The sequence below is a fragment of the Alligator mississippiensis genome, chromosome 5 (assembly GCF_030867095.1).
Source record: "Alligator mississippiensis isolate rAllMis1 chromosome 5, rAllMis1, whole genome shotgun sequence".
NCBI lineage: Eukaryota > Metazoa > Chordata > Crocodylia > Alligatoridae > Alligator > Alligator mississippiensis.
In genome coordinates, this window is record NC_081828.1 from 43,772,906 (window position 1) to 43,788,213 (window position 15,308).

Here is a 15,308-nt window from a genome sequence, read left to right on the forward strand (position 1 = left end):
ATTGGGTGGGGGTGGGGGTGGGGGTGGTTGTTTGTGCAGGTGTCTCGGGGAACAAGCCATGCAACGGACGTTGGGAGAATTCAGGCTGCCTTTGGAAGGAAAATGTGCAGCTTTAAAATCAAGTTGTGTGGAGCCAGAGAAACAAGTGTTCGTGGGCAGAGTGAAGAAGCTTCTTTGGCTTTGCCATGTTTCACTGGTTGGCTTTTGGCTTTGCCTGCCCCAGGCCTCCAGTGGCTCCATTTTTATGCCAGCCCCCAAAGTTCTTTTTGATCCAAACTGCGGAGGGGGGGCGTGTTGCAAAGCATTCTCCTTTTGAGGCTCCATCTCACAAATCCTAATCCCAACCCAGGGTGCGTTTTGGATCCCCATTCTGCTTTATTCAAACCTCTGGGTTCAAAGATGCTGGTGGGTGGGAGGATGGGTTCAAATATGGGTTCTGACTTTGGTCCTCTTGCCTGACTAATGTGGAGTGCTGGTTATTGTCACCTCTTACCTGATTGTACTAATTTGAGTTGTTTCATATTTTCCTGTGATATGCAAGAAGGAAAAGAGGTTCCTACAGGAGAAGCCCTCAGTGTGGCTGCAACATTTGTGAGGAATTTTGTGAATGGAAGTCTCAGTTCAGCAACAGCCTTAAAATGCTTAACTTGAAATGTGCTTATGACAGTCCTGCTGAAGTCAACCCAACAGTTTATGCTTAGAATTAGATAGATGCTAGCAATCTGCGCTGCAGCTAGCTGTTGTCAGTGAGGCATCATCCAGAACCTGAGACCTCCTTGCCACTGTGGTTATAGAATGGTCCTTCTCAGTGGCAGCCTCCCTTGTGGTAGAAGGAATTAAGGTGGTGGCCACCAGAAATGACTGGGAGAGTCTCAGAGTTGCAGGTCTTGATGGGCACCCCCTTCTCTGGGTAGATGACAGATTCCATGTCTATGGCACTAAACTTGGTTTGCCAGGCAGCGGTGCCATCAAACATATCACACTACTCTGCATGTGCCACTGCTTGAGCAGAAGCAGGTGTATCTGCGTTTGTGACACTGCAGGCAGGCTAACTAGCATGGTGGCAGGCTAACTGACCTTGTTGCTCAGATGCATTTATTTGCAGTGCCATGTAGAAGCAGTTCTGAGCAGCGTGCCATGATTTTGAGAGCACTGATGCCAGGCACAATAAGGCTATCATTTAGACATGGCTACAGTTTCCCATTCTTTGGTGGCAACACCAGCCAATGACTGTTCTCATTCTTTATTTGACTCCTCTAGAGCTATAACTTTAGAGCCTCAGGTACAGAGGAGCTTGAGGATGGTGCTTGGCATGCTCATTCCTGAGAGAACAGCTATTGGTGCTGTTTCACAGAGCTATGTGGCCATCTAGTTAGGTCTGGGACTTCTATACAGGCATCCTGTGGAAGGAGACTGTCAGGGAAGAAGAATGATATAGGTAAGTGACATCATTTCACCTATTTGTAGAGAAGGTCATAAACAGTGCTACTTATGTCAAAGCCACATATGCTAAACAAATATTGTTTCAGCCATCTTAAGGCAATCTCATCACTAGAATGAAGAGCTTGAAGGCCACCAGGTAGCATAGTGAATGGACATGAGTCAACAGTGTGGGACATGGTTTGAACTTGTCCACAGGGGCATTTGCTATTGCCCTGGAGAAATTCATGGAAAGTCTGAGTGACTTTTTCTTCACTGTCATTTGTCTTCCTTTGGATCTAGGTATTTCCTTCTGCATTTTTAGGCTACTTCCCTTCCTAGTTCAAATGCACTAGCACTTGCTGTGCAGCAGTGGTGGGGCTGGAGACACTGCCCAATTTTCTGTGTAGGGGGAATGGAAAATTCTCCCTGGGGAGGTGAGCGGAAGGAAGAGGAGCGGAAGGGAAGGCCTCTTAGGGATATCCATATTGCTATTCTTATAAATCCCCTACTAGGGATACTGCTGGTTTGACACACAGGCTGAGCTTCTTGCTTGTTAATCAGGTACCAGTGAGGTTGAGGAGTTTCTCCCTTTCCTGCCATCCCTAGCAGGATGGAGCAAAGAGTCACTGCATGTATTTGAAATGAATGTGTCAGAGCTGATGGCTACATTCATATGCATGCTGTTTCCGTTTGTTCATATCCATGCTACATTCATGTCCATGCTGCCATGCTGTTCCCATTTGCCTTCCTGCAGGTTAAATTGACTGGCTCAAGTTGCAGAAGTGTTGAGCAGGTTTGCCTTGCAATAGACAAAAGTGAACGCTGACCTTGTGCTGGGAGATGGATCGATGCCTGGCGCTGACAGCGAGGCTCCATTGCAGAACAACAGCAGTGTCCCAACAGGATCCATGGTCACAAAGCAATCAATACCTGGTAGTGGCAGAGAGCACAGTGACAAGAAGAGGAACTGCCTTGCAAAAGCAACAGCAGGGTATGACCAACCCCAGTCAGTAATGGGAACAAGCTGCTAGGTCCTGGCCCCCCCACATTCATGTCAGCTGTCATAAAGGGTGCACCACACACACTGTCATCAGGCAAGGTGTATGGCTGCCTGGAATGCACAGAATTCATTCGGACTCCAATATAGCAAAACAGGGAAGCTCTTGCTTAAGTCTCATTGATTTTAATAGGACCTAAACTGGCACTTCAGTGCTTTCCTGACTTGGGGCCCTCAGCCTCTGACTGTGGATTGAGGCACCTTGGTTTCCATAGCAGAAATTGGTACGGGTGACTCTGAGCAGGCCATGGCTGTGATGGTAGAAATGGGTCAGGGCTGCTTTAACTATGGCTTTTGGCCACCTGTGCAGTAGTGGTGCATCAAAGAGTGCAAAGCAGAGATGAGAGAGTCACAAAGAGTCCTGAACCCCCAGGAAGAGGCAAGAAGCTGGAATTGGGGTATGGTTAAGGCCCTGGATGACTGAGCAAGGGATCTTTAAAGAGAATTGACAGTTCCTTCTCTGAGAGCCAGGTAGCTCTGAGACTGCTGTTCCCAGGGGAAGGAGTTTAATAGTACTGTTGTTCCAACCCATTAGTGGTATATATTGCCAGGTCATGAGCACCCTGATAGGCAGCACATAGGCACCTGGTGTCACTCTGCAATGAGCATCAGTCCCTGGGTATAGGCATGGCATTGGTTGGAACCTGACAGCAGTGCTGGATTGCAGGCTGGGGAATAAAATACCTCAGTGGCCAGCTGGGGCACTGACTGCTGTACATTTTCAGCAATGCTGAGTGGGGGAGGCCCTCTCTGACTGGCTGCTCTAACCTAGGAGGTGAGACATCAGAACAAGCCCACCTGCTGTGGGCAGTCAGAGTTCTTCCCCCTTGCCTTCTGTGACAACTGGCACCCAAGGGGAGGAGGGAGCAGAAAGAGCCCAAGCGGTTCCATCTCTCCTCCAGCAAGCAGTGACAGTGACTCCTATCCTTCTACCATCCCCTGCTTTGCACCGCCCTGGCAGGGAAGGAGGAGAAAGGGATGACCTGCATCTCGCCAGACCTTAAATGGGCATGAAGAGCCCATGGATCTAAAAAAAGAACTTTGTCTCCTCTACTTGCAAGATTGGCTCTGGGGGAGGGTGGGTGCAATGGCATAGTCACACACCACCTCCCACAGTGTAGCTTGTGCTGGTGGCTCCAGGTCCCTGTACCCGGCTGCCTGTGTCTCCCACAGCTGGAGCTCTGAGCTGTTATGGGGCACCCAAGGTGAAGCAGAGAGCAATTCAGGAAGGAGGGACCCACCCCCTGCTGCTGTCACCATTGGACCTGGGGATGGGGGAAGCCCCAGGAATGCTCCTGCCCTAATCCAGCTGGGAGCTTTCGTGGTAGCAGGCAGGTCCCTGCTCCTTTCCACTTCACAGCATTTCCTCAACCAGCCAGAGGGCTTCAGTTGCAAAGAGTGACTATGTGGAGAGCTGGACTGGGCTGGGGATGGCTACTGCCCTACCTGCCAGGGGGGCGGGGAAGTGGGGAGTGCAGCCAACCCTGCAGTGCCAGTGGCATCTCCTGCACCCACCCCTTTCAAATTCCTAGATTGGCCCTATGTCTGCTTGCTAGCTTAGGGCCAGAGTTACTCGATTGGTGTTCGGCTGCTGTTACTGTCCCTTGTCAGACAGTATCTTTTGCATACAGAGGCACCGAGATGTCTTCCATGTCTGTAGCATTGGCCCTCACAGTACCTCTGTGAAAGAGGTTAATTATTATCCCCATTATAGAGGGGGGACAGAATGACTGACTTGCCCCCAGTGATGCAGGGAGCCTATGGCAGAGCTGGGAATTGAGTGCAGCACCAGACTTGGGACCAAGGAGAACTTTACCATAAGGTCAAGCGTTCTGCATTATTATATTATGGATAGTGTTGGGAAGAGGAGGTGCACCGTACCAAGTGAGCAACAGAATAGCATATTAAAGTAGAATGTGATGCTATGCTGGATTAACCAGATGAAAGCATGGGAGGTGTTAATAGAGTAGCTTCCTTCCTCCCCATCTCCAGCAGAGAATAAACTGAGGTCCAGGTTTCCTGTGCTGCTGTCAGAGGACTCAATAGCAAGAAGATAAAAAGAGGCAAGTACAGGCATCCTGCTGAGATGCAAAAATGAAACATGTTAATTATTCCAGCCTGGCTCTGATCTTCTGATAGGAACCCAGGGAAGGGAGCCTGTCTCAGGAAGGAGGAGTGAACTCAAGCACTGCGGCATGTGGCTAACAGTAAGTAAGTTCAAGAATCCATGCCCAGATTGGTTACCTTTTTCATAGTACATTGAAGTGATTTGGCTGCAATCTGGGCTAAGGTGAGAGAAGAGCTGATGTCTGCTCCTGGGGTATTTGCTGGGGGGGTTGGCATGCACTGAAATACCATGCCCTTCCCTATAGAGGAACAGGTTGGGCTTCTGGGAGTGAGGTTGTAACTTGATCTAACTCTAAGACTCCTGTAATCCCCAGACAGAGGGAGGCTGTCAGAACCTGGAGGCAGGCTGGTGGGGCGGGGGCAGTGAGAGTGGCAGGTTTGGATAGGGTGGCACATGCAGGGAGCTGGCAATAGTGGTCTGAAGAGGGGAGCAATGGAAGGCTTCAGCCTCGCCTCGCCTACATGTGGCTGGTTACACGTCAGACCCTGGAGGAGCTCCATAGTGGCTGCAGGGCACCAGAGCCCCCATGCCAGCACTCGGTGGTCACTTATCACAGACTTCTGTTCCCTCCACTTTGGCTCCACAGGGCTGCAGCTGGCAGTCCCTGCCACAGGTAGACACCTTGCCCAGCTCCCCAGCCTGTTGGACAGGGCTCCTCTGTAGCAGGGCAGCAATTCTAGTGACTTGGGAAGATGGGGGACCAGGGGAGGGTACTTAAGGGGATGTTGTGGGGAGGCACCAAAATACAAGTTTGCCCAGGGCACCATTTTCCCTAAGGCTGGCTCTGTGTCCAGGCTTCCTGTTTGGGGACTGGATTCCTCATTGTATTGCATGGGGATAGCACCAATGCATTTTCATTCCCTTGGATATCAATCCATCTCCCCAGCAACTCTAGGTAGACTGCAGGGTAGCAGTAGTCTTTCTGGGGCTTAAACTGAAAGAACTAGAAGCAACGGACCGAATTCATCCTTGCATAACTCTCATTTTCCTTTACTCCAGGAATGGATTTGGCTCTCACAGCCCAGCTCAGGGGGGAGTTTTGGCCTGAGAGGACATCTAGCTGGTGCTGGAAGAGTGTGATTTGTCTTGGCTGAACAGGTAATTGGTAAGGGAAGCATTGAGCCCAGAAACACTTTTCCCCACGGTGAGGGACCTTAGCACCCAGTCACAAGCTGGGTGCCAAGGTCCCTCTGCTACTAGGTGAGATTAGTTGGGAAGGGAGCTGAGCACGTATGTGAAAGACAAAAAACCCCAGCAAAGCTGCAAAAACCATGGACCAAATACTGCACACCTGGATGGGCAAACTGTCTGGCCTGCTTTACATCAGTATCTGATGTCATGAGCTCTAGCCCATGAAAGCTTGGAAAGCTTGGACCATATATATAATATGGTGGTGTAAAGCAGGCAACGCAGAGTTTGCTTGTAGACAGGGACAGATCCAGGATTTTCCAAAGAGGGGTGGCAGGAGCAGCAACCCACACTGCAGAGGTGGCTGCACCCCTTGCTCCTGGCCTCCTCCACCTGCACCACCCCCTAAAGTCCCTGAAGCAGGTGAAAATCCCACCTGCCTTTCCCTTCTCATGGTGCATTGGCTTCCAAAAGGGGGAGTCCAGTTGTGCCACTGCACCTGCTCTGGATCCATCCCTTTCTGTAGATATCTATCAATTTTGGTTAGTCTATAAGATGCAAATCTACCCTGCTTTCTACTTCACACAGCCAAAAAAATGGCCTAACAGTTGAGAGCTTCTGTTTAAATCCTGAAGGCTGGCTCAGTTCCCTAGTCAGTAGTTATTCACAAACATTCTCCACAAGCAGGTTTGGGGGAAGAGCTCTCATACTGCCTATGGACCTGTGTGGAATGGCTGGACAGATGCCACAACCTCTATGTCTAATAGCAGCTATATCAAGAGCATGGGCAACTATTACCATAACAGACGCTGCGGTGCTGGGCATGCTTCCTGCCTGCTCTGGAGAGTAGATTTCCTCCCTGCAATGAATATTTGATGAAGGTACAAACTTGTTAAATAGATAAGTTATGTTTTAATATAATGCTAGTCAGGCCCGTGAAAGCAATACATTCATTAAATAAATAATATATGCCACCCGCTAGCATACATCATTGCCCAGCGCTGTCTGCCACTCTTAAACGAATGCCTCTTCTGGAGACCAACCTGTTTAGGAAGCAGATTTACTGTACAGTAAACAGAGAGTGAGGAAATTAATAGGTTTCTGCTTTGTTTTATTAATAATACATAGCCTCTGGTTTTGTGGAAGATGAGCAAAATCCCCACCCACCGCTTTGCAGTCGGGGCTCCTTCATAAATAAGCAAGACGAATGTTGAACATGATCACTGTGGCTTGGTGAGACTGACTAACTCTGACCCTATGTCACTCATCAGGGCCTCCCATCCTAATTATTTCTTTGTACTGCAGCAGCATCTGGAGGTCCTAGCCACAGATCAGAGTCCCCAACTGCTCTGGGTACTGCATATGCACATGCCAGAAAGAGGATTCCTGCCCCAATGAGCTTACAATCCAGGCATAAATCTGGTGTCAGTGAGGTGATGGTGGCTGGTGTGTTGCAGCACCCTCATCTACCCAGACAGGCACACAGTCACAGGCAGGGTGAGGGGTTGGAGGTTCTAGGCCTACTGGAGGCCAGCATATTGCATTTCCTAGCAGTTGCTCTGCGTTTGGAGACATCAGAGTTGGGTTAGGATTCCCTAGGTAGCTCAGTGTCACTTTACAAGACAGTTTGCTCTTATTGCTCAGTGCCTTCAGCTAGTTTGAGAGAAGAGGTTTGCACTCAGCAACTCTCAGCCCCTCGCTAGAGATGAAAAATGACACCACTGCTGTAGAGGGTGCCAGCAAAGCCTACAGCCTGGGAGAGTCAGTCAGTTCACTGAAGTTAATGCTACTACAGCAGAGGGAGGCCTCCCACATTGCCCATCCCCAAGTTTGTGAATTGTGGTATTTGTACAGAGAAGAGCTATTCCCCAAGCCCTTATTTTCATAGATCCGCACATAGAGCTGATGCCCAGTTCAACCGCAGGTACTGTCCTTGGCCAAATGAGACCTTCCTGTCCCACTGTCTGTTTCTGTGACTTCCTGCATGGGCTTCAAGGCAAAATCTACCTTCTTTTTCCCCTGCATTGGGCCCCACCTGAAGCTGTCCTGCCTAATGTTCTCTTCTCTTTCTGTAGGTGGCTGCATTGAGATAAATCACCTCCAGTGAAGCAGAGCCCGCCCAACCAGCTGGCACAGCATCCCAACATCATTAGCAGGCTGCTATCCCTCAGGACAGGTTTTAATTACTTCTTGAATGGCTGCAGTCTTTCCTGTTTCTACCTCCCACCCCTAAACAGCCTTGCCAGCTGGCCTGGCCTCTGCATTTATCATGTGTTCATTAGCCTGACCTTCACTGTTGAACAAGACACAAATGCTTTTGGGGAATGAGGTGGGGCAGGGGACTGAGGTAGATTTCAATGTGAATTATGAGCACATGGGTAAGGGGATAGATGTGTACCCAGTCCAGTGTACTAAATATCTAGCTTTCTTTAAAATAAGATCCTCTGTTTGGGAAGGGGATGTGGCAACAGTGGAAAAGGTGTGCTGCTATTGCAGTGGAGGGGTGAGTTCAAGTCCTGCCCTGGTCTCAAGCCAAAGTCTGCCACAAGTTGACCTGGGTGCAAAAGGCACCTGATCATTCAAACAGGGGAGCTGACACTAGCCACATTGCTTCCTTGGGTGCCATTGGCTACAGAAACTGGTTGTTTTAACCATACTAGCCCTGTGCGCTGTCAGGATCAGGTACTTTGAACTTGATATATGTGCGTGTGTGTGTGAGGAACCTACTGAGATCAGGATGCAAACATGAAGATGCCAGAGGCAGAATTTTAGTTGGACATTAGTGAGATGTAACTCAGGGAAAGCTAGAACCTGATGCCCCATGTAGTATGTATTACTGTTATGGATAGGACTTCATAGGCTTCTGTAGATTTTTCCATCCCAGATTCTCAAAGCATTTGTCTCACTACTGAATTAAGACTCATAATGCTGTGGTGTGATAAGGATATATTATTATCATCACCTCCCCTTTTTATAAATGGTGAAACTGAGGCATGGAGGTGATAGGTAACTTGCCCAAGGCCACCCAGCAATAACAGTGGCAGAAACTGGGCTAAACCCCAGGATTTCTGTCTTCTGGTTCCTGGCTTCAGTGCATTAGAACAGTATTTGTTGACTGGAAAAGAGTGAGAGGGGAAGCAGAGGTTTCAGGCTTGGCTCCTCAAAGGTACCTAGATGTCAGAATATCTTTGAGGATCTGGACTTGGTCTTGAAGAGCTCTTTGCTCAAGTAGCTCTCCCTCTTCAAACCTTTCCAGGGCATCCAGTTTTAAGGGCCTCCAAATATGATCTCACATTAGTCCACATGGCAGAGGCCTGGGTCTGCAAAGCCTAAGAACCAGTTTCAGTCTTGGCCTTTTAGTTGTCTATCAATTATTAATATAGCAGCTATGTCTCACTAAGGGGTTGGCGTATCCTGGTGCTAGGTGCTGCGCATGGGCTTATAACAAAAGGATGGGGCTCTATCTTATGGGTCTTAGATCATCTGAGTGCCTATGGTTTATTATGGGGAGGAGAGAGCTAGCTTTGAATGTGGGGGTCGGAGCTCTCATTGCCTCAGACTGCCTCTGCCTTCAAGATCATATGCTCCTTCTAGAGCAGTCTTCCTTTGGAACAGTGGAACTCTTGGCTGCGCGGAACAAGAATGAACGCTAACATCACTAATATAAAATTAAATGCTAAACTCATTTCTTTTGACTATCCTTTTGCCAGTAATCACATCAAATGCACACAAAGAAGTAAAAGTGATGAGTGGCACTCAAATACAATGGTGTTAGACACTAACTTGAGAACCTAGAAAAATAGTGAAGCTAGTTGAAATATTTTTCACAAGTTTTTTTTAAATTATTATCTTATTTTCCTTTTGAGGGAATGGAATTTTGTATGGGATTTTTCTCTTTGCTGAAAATTTCAGAAATAAATATTCTAAGGAATAAAAATTAATTCCTTGGCCAGCTGTACTAGGTGGGTAGAAATTGAAAGTATGGCTCTGTAGCATAAATATTAGGTGTGTGTGTGAACCGGGCCCTATTTGATTCAGATTTGGCCTGAATCAGGGACAGTGATTCAATTAATTGATTTGGATAACTGTCCCTGATTCAATTTGGCTGAATCTAAATCTGAAGATTCGATGCTGATTAGGGGAATCGGTGATTCGGACACAGGCACAGCTTTAAAATTTTTTTGTACATACCTTCAGTTACCAGCGCAGCCTGTGAACGCTGCGATGCTGGGGTGGATGGAGAGTTCCACAGGAGTGCGGGGGGATCCTCCGTTTGCTTGGCGGCAAACCTGGAAGTGGACCGGAAGTACTTCGGGTCCTCTTCCGGGTCTACTGGGGAGCGTGCTGGGGGCCCCCCCATGTCCCCCTGCTCGGCGATCGGCCATGGGGGGAAACTGAGTGCCCCCCTGACCCAGGAGGCACCAGTCACCAAGCTGGCGGGGTGCAGGGGGGCCCCCCCAGCGTGCTCCCCGATGGACCCAGAAGTGGACTGGAAGTGCTTCTGGTCCACTTCTGGGTCTGCTCCTGACCGTGCTGGGGAGCCCCCCATGCTTCTGTGGGATGCTCCATGCAGCCTAGCATTGCAGCAGTCATGAGCCACCTGCTACCTAGAGGTATGTAGAAAAAGCATTTAAAACTGTCTCTATGTCCGAATCTTTCTGAATCTCTCCAAATCAATTTGGAGGGTTCTGATTTGATTTGGAGAGATTAAAGAGTCCTCTGATTTGATTTGGATTTAGAGATTCGGCCACCGAATCGGGCTGAATCTTCACTGAATCGAATCAGGGACTGAAGTTTCACACAGCCGTAATAAAAGAGGCTAGATAGTCACCTGGCCGGGATCGTTTGACCCCAGCATTCTTCCCTGCCCATGGCAGGGGGTCGGACTTGATGACCTGCTCAGGTCCCTTCCGACCCTACCAACTATGAAATATGGACTGGGTGGGTCTGCTAATGGAGGACATATAGAGCACTACTGTCTTGTAATAATCCAGTTAACACCCCGCACCACAGTGAGAGGATGTGAGGCCTAGTAGTCTGTCCTGACATCCACTTGGAGAATGGGCAAATCAGAAGCAAGTGATCTCATCCCAAATGATACCAAGTAGTTCACAATGAAGCTGAAATGAAGAGCTGTAATGAAATATGAATCCCTGCTCCACCTTCCCTAACATGATTAAAATGGGAAATGCCCAGGGCTTGGAAAGATATTGATTCTAGCTGTAGTTTGACAGATGTATCCACACTCCCTACCTAGTACAAATCCTTGGAGTCAGGGAACACTGCTTCATTGCTTTGTGCCTATGCACAGCAAAGGCTGGGATGCTTTGTTGTGAAAGAAAAGGCTACCTCCAATTTCCCACCCAATGCTGTTAAAGAGCCATGCTGGGAATAGAGCAGGTTGCAATGAAACAGCAGGGCACTTCAAGCATAGCTGAGCAGAGGTTTCAGTTCCCACCCATCCTGCGTTTATTGCAGTGCCTCTCAATCTGGTAGGTCACTGAGGCTTCAGGAAGTTGGGGTCTCCCTGTCTTTCCCCCTGGGAGTTGAGAGTACTGACCACCTTCAAGGGGGAGCCCTGCCCAGAAATCTAGCAGGATAAATCACTTTATAATCCCTTTACTTACCAGTGAAATGCAGCTATCTTTGGCTTGGAACACAAAAGCCCAAATTGAAAAAGTCCCACAGGGTAATTTTTAAAGTGGGCATTATGCAGTTATCTAGGTTTGAATTTGGTCATGATGTGGGGGCCCCGTGTGGACAGAGTGGTCTCTTGGTGAGTTGCAACAAGCAGAATCAGGACCTCAGTAATATATTGGTGAGTGGATGTAGTTGGTGCCTGTGACCTTCCACCTGGCCAGAGAAGGCTAGTGGGGCAACTGGATAAAAGGGAGAGTGCACACAAAGGCAGAGAGAGAAGAGCAGCTCCTTGTTGTAAGTTATGGTGCTTTGCTTGTTCTGGGGGTTGCCCAGCCAGCACTGCAGGGCAGGAGGGTGAATTGGAGCCCCCCTGAGGTGGGGTAGAGGTACCAATCCACGCCCCCACCCTCCAGCACCAGCTGGGCAACTCCCAGAATGAGCTCCCTCTGCTCCCTTTTCCCCTTTCTCATTCTGAAAACAGGTCCCAGTGCATGCAAACACAAGTTACAGAGGGTGCTTCACTTGGGAGCACCTTCATCTGAATCCTCATGCAATGAGGGTTCATATATTCATGGGATCAGGCCCTTTTAAAGAGCTGTGGACTTGTTTGGTCACAGCTGTACAGTGCTTTCAGGGGCCAGATCAGGTGAAAATTGTAACTGTCTGTGCAGGAAACTGCCTGGGATGATGAAGCTAAGGGGCCAAAGTTAGGTGGAGCCAAGGGGCAATAAAGTTGTTTTGCCTGCTTAGGAAGTCCTTTCAGGTCAGAGTTTTTGCCAGACTGGGAGCTTGGTACCTGCTCCCTACTGGACTGAGTTTGGAAAGAGGGGCTAATTTGAGTCCATGAGCTCCGCCAGTGTTACCTGCACCATGTAAATTCAGCTAATCTGTTCCAACAATCGTTTAAATCACTCTTTTCTTATGCTGATGTGTGTGTTCTTGATTTTTCTCCTCCTGCCTCACATTTATTGTAAATGAATTTAAGACTCTCAGCCCCATACTGTAGTGTGACCTGGGTATGATAGTTACCTGCCCTGGGGGAGTTGCTTTTCAGACTCTTGAGCTTACCTTGCAGTTCAGAGAGTCTGGAACTTCTCAGCAGCAGAATGCCAGACAGAGGTGACTAACTGCCAGCCTTTTTCCTCTATTGCAATAAGCTGCAGGGGTGCATTAGTGCAGAAGACATCTTCCTTGAATGATATCAGCCCAATAGATAAGAGCTGGCAGTGGACCTGCTTCCTTTCCAGAGCAATCAAGGCTGCAAGTCATCAGGTTGTCATTGTTTTGCAAAGCACAGGAGCTGGGTTCCTTCCACATGCCAGAAATGATGCATGTGGCCAAGGCCACTGTTCTTGGCCTTTGTTAGCTCTTGATCTGCTTACCCTGGATCATTCCAGATCTTTTCCCCTCCTGGAGGAATTCTCTGGAATTTTCTTCAGCCTTGAGTGAGTTTTTCAGCCACTGCAGATGTTCACATTTAGGGCCTGTTGTCCATGCAGTATCCATGGAAGTCAGTGTGTGGTTTAATAGAGACTTAAGGGTGGTTGTTTCTGAATCTGGAAAATTAACCCTAATCATACCAGAGAGACAGTATAGGCAGACAGGCTGACTGTGCCATGAACTTTGTGCTTATAATGTCACCTGGGCCAGAAAAAGCTACCTGCCAACCTCCTGACATACCAGACCAAAGTATACCATCAACTATGGGCTATGAGAGCCATAGTCCTAGAAACGCTCTTGTGCTTAGCAAGATATATTGCTCTTTCTTGAGTGTAGATTTCTTCCCCTTTCCCCAGTTAAAACCTTCCTTAGTAATCAAGTGGCTCTACAGGAATGCTTCTCCCTCAATATCCAGCCTGGCAAAGCTTTGGGACATGGAACACAATGATGTGCTACCACAATACATACAATAAATCCTTATGAGGTGTGGACCATGACCCCATTGTTCTAGGCACAGTACAAACAGAATAAGTGATGGGAATCCCCTCTCCCATTGAAGGGGCAGACAGAAGTGACAGTTTTTGCCTGATGTGGCCTCTGAAAGCACTCTACAGCTGTGACCAAACAAGTGCACAGGTGCAGAGTGCTTTAAAAGGTCCTGAACCCACAAAAATCTGAACTCTCATTGCATGTGGGTTCAGATGAAGTTGCTCCAAAATGGAGTGGCTTCAGTAACTTCTGTCTGTGCTGCCTTTCAGCCCCGGTGCTGTTTTTAGAATGTGAAGGGGGAAGGGCAGAAGAGGGAGTTTGGTTTGGGTTTTTTCAGTTGGTAGTAGAGGGTGGGGCAGGTGTATAGGAGCTCCCCTGAGATGGTGGGGGGAGGGCTCCAATCTGCTGACCCCACCCTCTAGGGGTTCCTTTCTGGGTAACCCCTAGAACTAGCTCCCTCCACTCCCTTCCTCCACTCCCATTCTGAAAACAGTGCCAGAGCTTGGCGGGGGCAGCATTGCAAGGGGAAACTGGCCACAGGCTTGCAGCCAGCAGATGGATTCCCCATCCCCGGGACTCAGCAGTGTACTTCTATTGCGTCCCACGGATTGCTGTAACTCACGAAGATTCCTGCAAAGTGCCATGAGTTACAACAGGGGGCTGTGCTGTGGTTTGAGCCTTGAGTGCCTCATCCTGCTATGTTAGTAGTGCCCCTTCTGGCTGGAAGAATAAGCCTTAGGTCACCTCTAAGAGGAAGTGGATAGCTGTGGAATAGGAAATAGGCAATGAAGGAGGAGGGCTCAAGTCTCAGGAGAGCTTTGAGACCTGTCTTGGAGCTGTGAGGAAGGTCTGAACTTGTAGAACAAATCAAACCTTACATCCCATATCACAAAGGAATGCAAGTCTTTTCTCATGGCAGACTGGGGTCTGAGTGTGCTCTAAATGCTGATGGCTTCCTGTACACTATTGAAATGCAGGGGAGGTGGGGACACAACATTTTTGGCAGGCTACAAATTAGCCCTGTACCCTCTATGAGTGCCACTCCATAGATTCATAGATGTTAGGGTCGGAAGGGATCTCAATAGTTCATTGAGTCCGACCCCCTGCATAGGCAGGAAAGAGTGCTGGGTCTAGATGACCCCAGCTAGATGCTTATCTAACCTCCTCTTGAAGACCCCCAGGGTACGGGAGAGCACCACCTCCCTTGGGAGCCCGTTCCAGACGTTGGCCACTCTAACTGTGAAGAAGTTCTTCCTAATGTCCAGTCTAAATCTGCTCTCTGCTAGCTTGTGACCATTATTTCTTGTAACCCCCGGGAGCGCCCTGGTGAATAAAACCTCACCAATTCCCTTCTGTGCCCCTGTGATGAACTTATAGGCAGCCACAAGGTCGTCTCTCAACCTTCTCTTGCGGAGGCTGAAAAGGTCCAGGTTCTCTAGTCTCTCCTTGTAGGGCTTGGTCTGCAAGCCCTTAACCATACGAGTCGCCCTTCTCTGGACTCTCTCCAGGTTATCCACATCCCTCTTGAAGTGCAGTGCTCAGAATTGCATGCAGTACTCCAACTGCAGTCTGACCAGCGCCCGATAGAGGGGAAGTATCACCTCTTTGGATCTATTCGTCATGCATCTGCTGATGCATGATAAAGTGCCATTGGCTTTTCTGATGGCTTCGTCACACTGCCAACTCATGTTCATCTTGGAGTCCACTAGGACTCCAAGATCCCTTTCCACTTCCGTGCCACTCAGCAGGTCATTCCCTGGGCTGTAGGTGTGCTGGACATTTTTCCTCCCTAGGTGCAGCACTTTGCATTTCTCCTTGTTGAACTGCATTCTGTTGTTTTCTGCCCACTTGTCCAACCTGTCCAGGTCTGCTTGCAGCTGTTCCCTGCCCTCCGGCATGTCCACTTCTCCCCATAGCTTTGTGTCATCTGCAAACTTGGACAGAGTACATTTCACTCCCTCGTCCAAGTTGCTGATGAAGACATTAAAGACTATCGGTCCAAGG

General features: G+C 48.8%; 1 long non-coding RNA gene across 1 annotated transcript; it reads left to right on the forward strand.

Annotated features, from left to right (window-relative positions):
• The first annotated feature begins 47 nt into the window (after positions 1 to 47).
• On the forward strand, positions 48 to 9,217 carry LOC132250800 (uncharacterized). The gene is made up of 5 exons (XR_009462415.1): positions 48 to 2,413; positions 4,619 to 4,686; positions 5,607 to 5,705; positions 6,423 to 6,616; positions 7,811 to 9,217. It is a non-coding gene; the product is annotated as an uncharacterized LOC132250800 (long non-coding RNA).
• The last annotated feature ends 6,091 nt before the right edge of the window (positions 9,218 to 15,308 follow it).